The sequence below is a fragment of the Rhipicephalus sanguineus genome, chromosome 1 (genome assembly GCF_013339695.2).
Source record: "Rhipicephalus sanguineus isolate Rsan-2018 chromosome 1, BIME_Rsan_1.4, whole genome shotgun sequence".
NCBI lineage: Eukaryota > Metazoa > Arthropoda > Arachnida > Ixodida > Ixodidae > Rhipicephalus > Rhipicephalus sanguineus.
This window is the reverse complement of record NC_051176.1, coordinates 51,815,648-51,825,702: the sequence shown is the minus strand read 5'-3', so window position 1 is coordinate 51,825,702 and position 10,055 is coordinate 51,815,648. Positions and strand designations below refer to the sequence as shown.

The 10,055-nt window shown below is 44.0% G+C and overlaps 2 long non-coding RNA genes across 2 annotated transcripts; both read right to left on the bottom strand.

Moving 5' to 3' along the window:
- Positions 1–683: 683 nt before the first annotated feature.
- On the bottom strand, positions 684–3,997 carry LOC125756987 (uncharacterized). Its single transcript, XR_007414975.1, has 3 exons — positions 3,956–3,997; positions 3,603–3,737; positions 684–1,175 (listed from the first exon to the last, which is right to left on the bottom strand). It is a non-coding gene; the product is annotated as an uncharacterized LOC125756987 (long non-coding RNA).
- Positions 3,998–4,420: 423 nt separating this feature from the next.
- Positions 4,421–6,817, bottom strand: LOC119385350 (uncharacterized). The gene is made up of 3 exons (XR_005182167.2): positions 6,762–6,817; positions 4,629–4,779; positions 4,421–4,545 (listed from the first exon to the last, which is right to left on the bottom strand). It is a non-coding gene; the product is annotated as an uncharacterized LOC119385350 (long non-coding RNA).
- Between the last annotated feature and the right edge of the window lie 3,238 nt (positions 6,818–10,055).

The window sequence follows — 10,055 nt, the reverse complement described above, 5'->3', positions numbered from 1 at the left end:
AGTAAAGCCGCCGAGGAGGCCTGGACGCCGTCCCCAGACGGTGCTATCAGCGCTGGCAGGTTGACAGGTACCGAGGAGGCATGGACGCCGTCCCGGAACAGCGCTTGGTGCGGCGGCAGGTAGGCCGGTTCCATGGCCGAGGAAGCGCGGACGGCTTTCCTTGAATGGCGGCTCTGGAACACCGATGACGCACGAGCACAAGCGGTGTGGGCCTTAAGGCTTGGGTTTCGACGACTGCGCCATTGTAATGCAGATAAACGAGAGACATAGACACAACGCCTGTTCAATAGGCCGGCTGTTCTATTCTGCCTCGTCTTTCTCCTCCTCGCACAAGCCGATCGCGCGCTAGTGCTCTGCGCCGTTCTTCATCACCACAATATATATATATATATATATATATATATATATATATATATATATATATATATATATATATATATATATATATATATATATATATATATATATATTAAAAGAAATCGCAATGTTACAAAATCTATGTGAGGCTACAATTGTGATAGCTTTCGCCCATGCTTCACATGGGCATGATCTGAAAGCTGAAGCCTATTGCTGATGGCACTCAACCCTATGAAATACTACTCGCAGCATAACAGTACTGCTAACAAGGCCTGCTATTCCGGCTGGCAGTACAACATCAGTAAGATGTGTGGAAAACACTTTTGACTCCTTTATTTTGCAGAAAACCTTTTGCAGCATGGTGAGATGGAGACAAGTACAGCACATACAGGCAATGCAAGGCCAGACTAGAAACTCATGAGTAAACTATAGTACACAAGTCAGTACGATGAACATCATCACACTTGGAATGAACACGAAACCTGCATATTCAGTTTTCAGCCAGGTCAGCCTTGTGGCTTGTCCTCGTGAGGCAGCTATTCAGCTGCTTCAACAAAGCTTTCAGCCGATGTCACATAAAGCATTGCTCAAATGTGTTGCTCTTTACTAGGATGGTTTGCAACAACCCTAAAGTTTGTCCAAACGCATGCGGATACCAGATCAAGTATGAAACAAAAAGTCAAACACAGAATCAGTCCACGTTCAACGGAACATCCAGGCACAAGGCGCACAGTCTGTTTCTTGCATACAATTCTTTCTGATCCAGGTTCCATGATAACACACGGCCCTAGAAGAAGCTTGCTGGTATCATGCTGGTCCTAAAAGAAGTTTATTGCATCCCAATGTAAAGCCTTATCATTTAGCAGTTTTATAACATTTCCACCATAATATAACAAGCGCACTGTTTTGAGTCACTCTTAAAGGTTGCAGATAAACATTAACCTCCTCAAATAATAAAATATATTCAGTCACATGTGGCAAATCTACACTGAATAACAACAAGAAATGTGGGGAAAAAAAGCTTATTAGCGGGTTACGTTTTTACTTATTGTTATTCAGGGCAACTTTATACATTTATGACAGGCCCCATAAACCATAAACTTAGAAGACTAGACTGTTTGGCGAGTTGGTAATTCATGATGAATGAAAATAGCGCGAACAAACGTAAGACAAGACAAAGAAGGCTACAGCACAAACTCATACTAACAACTGAACTTTTATTAGAAAGAAGAAAATATATAGGAAGCCCAAACCACATGTTCACCACGAACAGAGCCAAAACCCCCAGATGTGCGCATCCAGGTATCTTATCTCTGCCTTATTTAACGCAAGGGAAGGCTTTGCCACACAGTCATCTCCAGCTTTCAAAATGAAAAAAAAAAAGCTTCAACGAGCTCACGTGCCGTCTGGTCCCTATCACGTGCGACCACTTTGGCATCAGACAAGCGAGTACACCTACACTCACGGCAGTGCAGGGCCAAATTTGACGAAGGCTGACCATTCAAAGATCGACGGTGATCTTGCAGGCGCGCATTCAGACAGCGGCCTGTCTGTCCTATATATCATTTACCGCACGAGAAAGGCACCTGATACAAAACTCCCTTGACACAAACCGATGGGCTGTCCCTGTGTTTCACCTTACATTCATGCCATTTCTGCGCAGTCCTGTCCACCTTCCTTTCAACCGCGGCGCATACTCTACCAAGCTTATTCTTAGCCGAAAAAACAACATCAATATCATATCTAGCACCAACCTTCTTGAGACGATGGGAAACGCCGTGCAAGAAAGGGATGGGAAACACTGTGCAGAAATGGCATGAATGTAAGGTGAAACACAGGGACAGCCCTTCGGTTTGTGTCAAGGGAGTTTTGTATCAGGTGCCTTTCACGTGCGGTAAATGCTGCATAGGTCAGACAGGCCGCTGTCTGAATGCGCGCCTGCAAGATCACCGTCGATCTTTCAATGGTCAGCCTTCGTCAAATTTGGCCCTGCACTGCCGTGAGTGTAGGTGAACTCCTCGCTTCTGTGATGCCAAAGTGGTCGCACGTGATAAACACCAGACAACACGTGAGTACGTTGAAGCTTTTTTTTTTTTTTCATTTTGAAAGTTGGAGATGACTGTGTGGCAAAGCCTTCCCTTGCTAAATAAGGCAGAGATAAGATACCTGGATGCGCACATCTGGGGGTTTTGGCTCTGTTCGTGGTGAACATGTGGTTTGGCTTCCTATATATTTTCGTCTTTCTAATAAAAGTTCAGTTGTCAGTATGCGCTTGTGCTGTAGCCTTCTTCGTCTTGTCTTACGCTTATTCGCGCTATTTTTCATCATACACCATAAAACTTAATGGACTGCAAAGGACCATTTAGTTTAAAGTGTTTTTAAGTATGTTTAAGCTGTTCTGAATATCAAACTTATCTGTAGCAAAGCCCCTTTGGTGTGCTCACTGGCATTATATTTTTATTAGCCATTGTTCCCAGAAAGGATTAAGCACCTCTGTGCAATGAATTAATGCCACCTTATTTATGTTTCCTCCCAGGTGCTCACCATAGATATTAAAGGAAATTCTGATTTTTTAGGACGTAGGTAGCTGTCAATATGAACAGAGCTGCTCAAGCTGACCTTTTCTAGCATTCTATGAAGTTCCCTTTCCATAGGGCGCAATGATGGCCCAAACCTAATCTCAACCTCCATGCCAACTGAAAAGACAGTACACACGGCACTCAAATGTCACATTCAATACGCACATAGCTTTTCATAAAATAAATGTCTTAAGAAACACGCAGTGTATAAGTTTTTGAGTTAAGGTGGTTTGTTCTTGGGCACATTGAAAACTTCCATGAGCTCTTTTTAAATTAGTGAAGCTTACCTACTTTGTAATAGAAGCCCCATTTTTCAACAATCTATATTTCGCGAAAAACGGTTACGTTCAATCTATGTTTTTTTGCTCTCTTGCTTACAGCATAACTGTACGAATCACTGGGATTTGGCCTGTTCTAGTGATGTTTCCCGCCTTTTGCTTTTCATGCACCGTGCTTTGCAAATGTACTATGCACTAAGCATGTATACTCAGGAGTCTGTGCATTGAAAAAAGCATGCGGACAAAGGTGTGAACGCTGCTGTTTTTCAGTAGTGAAATGAAAATTTAATGGAAGAACATTTCGTTCAGTAGCAGCTTAAGAAAAAGACAATTCACAAATGTGAAGCCATACATGCATAATGTTACATGTTTATGGAGATATGCTTACCACAGCTGCATTCAGAAGGTATACAGGGAGCTCCTCAACTGGATTTTGCTGCCGTATTTGAATGGTTGCACGCAGCAGCATGTTCATTCTTGAAAGATCAATTCGATCTGGGTCTGTGACAGTTTCTGAAATTGCCTGTGAATCAGTAAGAAATATTGCGTAAGTGCTATGCCACAAATACCCGTGAATTAGGTCACAATAATTATTCAAACAATGGCATCCAAGATGCATGCCACTAATGCATCTGCAGAAACAATGGTATACGTGCAGTGCTCACTTAACATGAAACCAAAAATTTTTCTCAGAGCAAATGAAAATGACCGGCAGGACTGGCTAAAAATTGTGGCCCTCACCCTTAGCTCACGCTGTGCTTCAGCGCACGAGATATCAGTTGTTAGTTCAGAAGTGTTAAAGGTCAGTGCAAAATGTGGTTTAATTCGTAATTTCCGGGTTTTTCTTGAGCTGCTGACTGAATGCATGAACCCAATCTGCAAAAGAACATATATTAAATACTAACATAAAAAAGCTGCTATTTTGTGACAACTTTTTGGAAATGCCAAGAAACCAAATATTTTCTCATCGTTACATGCCAGAATAGCACTTTCAAATATATTCGGTGTTCACTATATACTGAAGCTGCGGCCAATTTTCGGCAGCAGAACACCACGTTGAACAAGATATAGCTGCAACATTAAATTGATTTTTCACTGTGCTTCATGACAGCTGTTGTGATCACGCAGCCACTTCATTTAAAAAACAAAGCAACTAACGCTTTTTGATAACAACGGGCAGGAATGATTCAACCAAGCTCACCCATCCAAGCTGCTGAAGTTCCTTTTCTTTCCATACCATTCGTGGATAAGCTTCATGTAGAGTTTCTGCAAAGGCACAGTAGTTCCACCTTCCGGCAGTAGGGTTAGAGCTTTCAATCAAGTTGTTCTACCTGAAACAGAATTTGTGTAATGCTCAAGAAGTGCATTAACTATGACTACGCCTCCCAGGACAAGTTATGCAATTTTTACTCACTCCAGCAATTCAGTGACTTCATCTATTAGGTGTGCTGTCATGCGGCGGCGTGCCATAGTAAGCATTTCTTGGCCATGAAGCAGTGGATTTAAGCACGTAGAGAAAGAGGGAAGTTTTTATCCCACTTCCGACAAGGTTCCCTGGTGGTTTCCTATGCATGGAATAATAAACACAATAAGTGACACAAATTATTAAATAATAGTTCATAGTCATTTTATTTTAAAACAAGACATCTGAAAAATGTTAACAGTAACGTTTATCAACAGAAGTATTTTCACAAGCAATGATATATGGATGAATACTACAGAGACAGCTTTTCACTGGTCAAGTTTTACTTAGGCTCCAAATGTTTGACTTAAACTACGAAAGATAAATACAGCTGAGAGTATGATGAAACACTTTCTCAAATTATTAATAACCAAACACACTTTTTGTGCACGGAACTTACATAAATCCACTCAACAAAATAATGAATACTTGCCAGATGCAGCCGTTAATGAAAGAGCCTAACAATAGCCAAATACAATGCTGATTAAGAAATTGTAGGACAATTGTTACGGCAAGGAAGCATAACAGCGCGAGAAACAATAAAAAATGCAGCCATGCTCGTATACATACACAGGCCAAAGCAGTCAAAACTTTTTTTTAGATGTGACTGTTTCATGGCTTGTCTCCCTCAAAACAAAACAGTTCAAATTTGAGTAAAAAAATTCCATGACCATAACAAGGCAAACAAAGAATACCTGCTTCAAAAACTGAACAATATTGACTATTTTCAAAAAACCCGGCATCTCCAGAAGCTGCCTCAGTCGTTCATTTTAGGAACAACATTGTCGCACATTATTTTTTGCACTGATCGGCCAACAGAATTTTGTGAAGAAACTGGCAAGCCTGCGTGAACAAAGGTCTAGACGGGACAGTATGATGCGGCCCCCGGTACGACGCGACGACCCCCCAACTCGACGCGAGGACCCCCCCCCCTCTCCTACATCGTCACTTCTTTTATGGAGGTCGACATGGTAGTGTTGGCCTTAAATGAGGTTTTTGCTGTTAGCGTATGTTTGTAAACTGCAACCTCGTGACATGCGTGCTGAAAATAAACATGATTTTTACTTCAATTTTGTACATTATTGTAAATTCACCAGTTTTCTGGCACCCCCCTCCCTCCCCCTCCCCGCCTTAGACATGCCGTCCGGACCCGCCGTGTCGACTTCGTGCCACTCGGCCCTTTGCCTCAAAAGTTTGCCGACCCCTGCTCTAGTCGGTACCGCCACAGCGAGTTCGTTATTACGTTAGCTGTAGTGGGCCATAACATGTTCACATAACAAAACTGAATGCTTTAAAAACGTATCTTGGTTGTGTGGGAAGTAGAGCTACAAAAAATGATTTTCGGTTATTATTCTCAGATAAGTTCGCGCTAGGCTCGAGCGCTTTTTGAAGAGATTGCAGCAGCAGTTGCACCAAACGATACCACGCCAAATAAAAAGGTCGAACCTCGCATCAAACACTACGCTGAGCACTACGTTGTAGCATTTGCCACCGTAACTCTGTAGCCTCCACAACGCTCCGCTAGTAAACGCTTGTCGGCTATAGCGCGCTCTTTTCTCACAAAAAAATGTAGTCATGAAGTCTCTGAGCGCGATGCGTACCATTTCGCTAGAAAGACTGCCGAGGTCAGCCAGGAATGCAAGAAAGGCCAGCGCGAATTCTGCTAGCTCGCTTACGAGCGCTATTATGGAAGCAAACGATGTCATTCACTGAAACTCCCCTACAAGAACTGTTTAATATAGCAAACCTCTCAGTGACCCGAGTTCACAGCTGCGCACACCTAACCGGAACACTCTCCCTGCCGTCAATGGCATTCTAAAGTTCGCAATTTCTCAGCTGATTTTGCACATAAAAGAGCTACATGGGGCTACAAATACGCTATTTACAATTGTCTGTGCGTTCACGCAGCCTTCTACAACACGCATAAACTTCTTTCATCATGCTGCGGTCGTTTAAAAGTTGAAGCCACACAAAACATTACGAGCTGAAAGCCAGCGGGCAGAATGGCGGAAAGCATGCCGGGGATCCCCTTTTATTCCCCGACTCGTCACTAATTTAGAAGCAGTATAAACGTTCACCACTCACCTGAAGTGACCGCTGAATGAAACGCCAGGAGCGTAAACAGAAAAACTTGTGAACGATGGTCCAAGAATATCCAGAACTATGTAGACAAGCGTGATCGAATCTTCGACAAAGCACGCACGTTCACCGGCACAGAAAACGGCGGGGCGGCAGCAGCGGCAGGCTCGGGCAGGCTTCTATTGCTTCTATAGTGCTGTGTCTCAGTAAGTGGAACTAGCGAAGTATTTGGCACCGTAACTCTGTAGCCTCCACAACGCTCCGCTAGTAAACGCTTGTCGGCTATAGCGCGCTCTTTTCTCACAAAATGCGCTGCAGAGAGACACGGCGGCGCTGCAGTCGTTTCTTTTCCGGCGTCAGCCAGATCTTGGTGTGCTTTGGTTCGTTGCAGCACTGTAGTGGTTTCGTAATCGGAGAAAGGGGTGCGCTGAATGTAGCTTAGTCTTCGTACGGACGCGCACGTTGTATTTTTTGTAGAAGGCACGACTGCGAAAGGCAGGTTACCCTATCACGGTTTAATTAAGTTTTTTTTTCTCATTTTTATTCGCTTGCATTGCCACGCGGCTAAACATTCAAAATGAGTATAAATACATGCACGAAGGACCGTTTGAGGCAGATACGACATAAGCCATTTATCAAAAGTGTAGTTCATGTCCCCATTAACCTGGAAACGGTGTGTCTTATTGGCTTTTGTATTTAGAGCTTCTGTTTTCTATATAATGTGAAGGAAAGAGAAAAAGGTGAGAACTGGTATAACAATTTACTTACGTCGGCGGAGATGAGAAATCCACGGCGTTTTTTTTTTTTGTATACTATAATTTTATGTGTACAAGTCGTCAAGCTTAAAAAGGCGAAAGGCGTAGATAATCTATTTTTTCTCCGATATAATCTCGAAGAAAAAAATAGAGCGTGAGCGCACATTATTGCACAATTCTAGCGAACGGGAAGTAATCTTAATGAAGTAAGATGTGATCAAGATTACCAGCTGAAAAGGCAGTATGAAATTGTCAAAATTTAAATAAGTCATCGCGTTGGCTAGTAAACTAGCTGGCATCCATGGACATAGATGTTCGCTCTGGCATGCATCCGCAATGCAGTAACGTCTCCGCATGTTGCTATTCTTATGTAGCCTTCATGAAGTGGAAAATTCAGCGCTCAGAAATATAAGCTGCACGGCTATGCATGGGAGATGCTGCCAAGCGCTCAAATTATTAAGCCTATTCACTTGTTCCTAAATTGATGATTTTTCCCTTAAATTTATGAGTTTTTCTGCGAAGTTGAATATGGCTAGGTGAAGCCAAAAGTAGTCCTTCCTGTGTATATATGTACGCAAGAACTGCTAACGTTTATGTGCCACAGAAAGTGGGCAAGCTATAGTCACCACTGGTCCACTGAATATGAAAAAGGGAACACACGGGCGTCAAACGCCAATTAAAATTTCTGGACAGACGTGACTAATAATGAAGAAAGGCTTTAAGGAGTCGACGGGATTAACCCCGTAATAAACATCGGGGCCGCACCGTTTAAGGTTCGCTGGTTAACCATCTGTGCTGAGTGCTTGGGTGGGGATCTTTACCACATGTATATGTATTCGTATTATATCTGATTATACCTGAAGTATACGTTAGGTGTAACATGAGGAATTGCGCATGCGGTCTCGGGGCACACCACACTGGCCGACTCGTCACGTCCTTGATTAAAGTCTACACATATGCGCATTAAGTATATGTATGGAACACACGATCCAGATACGACGTTGCCTCAGCGTCTTAAGTGGAACAAGTGGCAAAGCACGCCATTCGGTAACTGGAACCAATCGTTGCTTTAGGTTAAATACGACCTGTTCCACTTAACTAAGCAAAAACTAAAAGAAAAAGCAGCTAATGTTCCGGATAAAGCACGTGAATCAACCCAGTTCCACATAAGACCCATGTCTGTTACGGTTAACTCACCTCGAACACTGTGTTAAGTGGAACCTATGTGGAACAAGATTAAGAGTGTACGTATTACGTGTATTACGTGTTGAAGTATTACGTCTATTTAAGCTTACGCAAGACAAAAAAATTCAACTATGAAGGGCGTAATAGAGCAGCAGCGTTTACTTGAATATCACTATCCGGATTAGGCGATATGTTCGAGCAGTATTACGAATATCTGACACATCTCTAGCTATGCATCCATATCTATAATGACCAATCATATTTAGTGTGTGTGTGTGCGTGTGTGTCGTCCGAAACGGCAGATACTACTCACATAACAGCTGTAGCGCTAAGTCGTCCCGTCTCTCGCCTCTAGCTCTGCGACCGCTGCCTTATCTGGAATGTAAAAAAGCAGGCGAAATGATAGGCGTTATGTCACCACGTTGCGAAATAACAAGCCTTTCTTTGAGACCGCATATTAAGCGAACTCATTTACAATAAAAAAGACTACCATATCTTTGCGCAAGTGGCTCGCGTTTTGTCGTCAAGGTAGTCTTCGCATTTCCTCATCGGTTAACCGCGCAGCACGACTCCTCACTTAGCCGAACGTCGCTCCGCCCCATTACAAGAAAAACAAGGAATGCACTAATCTGCCTGCGAAAAGACTGAGAAGCCCGAAGCATATGTATAAATACACACGTGATCGCCGAGTCGGGCGCGTGCGAACTGGACCCTTGCAACATCCGCGCGCGAATTTGGGACAAGCGAGTCGAAATGGGCGCGGGCCCCAACGGCAAAAGCGCGCGCGTGGTTTCTACCACAGTGAGATTCAAGGCCGAAGCCACGCTAATGCGAGAGCGCCACTTGCCGCGCCGTGGTCGACTGCCGCGAAGTGCTTCCACGCTCTAACGAACCGGGAAACACGTCCAAAACAACCAAGATGCGCTCGCATAGCTTCATAGATGCCGGAGCCTCATCTGCTTGTACACAACGTGTATACATGCGCGCTCGTCTGGGCACGGAATTGGAACATGGCGAGTGTTCGGACGATTACCGAACGCACGCGTCCGCAGAAGATGTGTGCGACGACCGTGTGCGCGCCTATGCTTAGCTCCCCGATAAACGAGCCTCGTTGTTGAAGAGGAACGCCTCGGGGAGCATCGGTGGAACGAGGATGCGCGAGATGCAACGCGGTATAAGGAGCGCGACAGGCTGTTTCCTTCGCACCGCCGGTATGCGAGTACGCGGTGAAGTACATCCGTGTGTTACTTGACGCTGCGGCGAATACTTCAAAGCCCGAATCCGCATGTAACGCGCGCTTAGCAGTCTGATCACGTCGACGAGCATTCGCGGCGGATTAGCCTGCCGTCTCTTTCTCTCT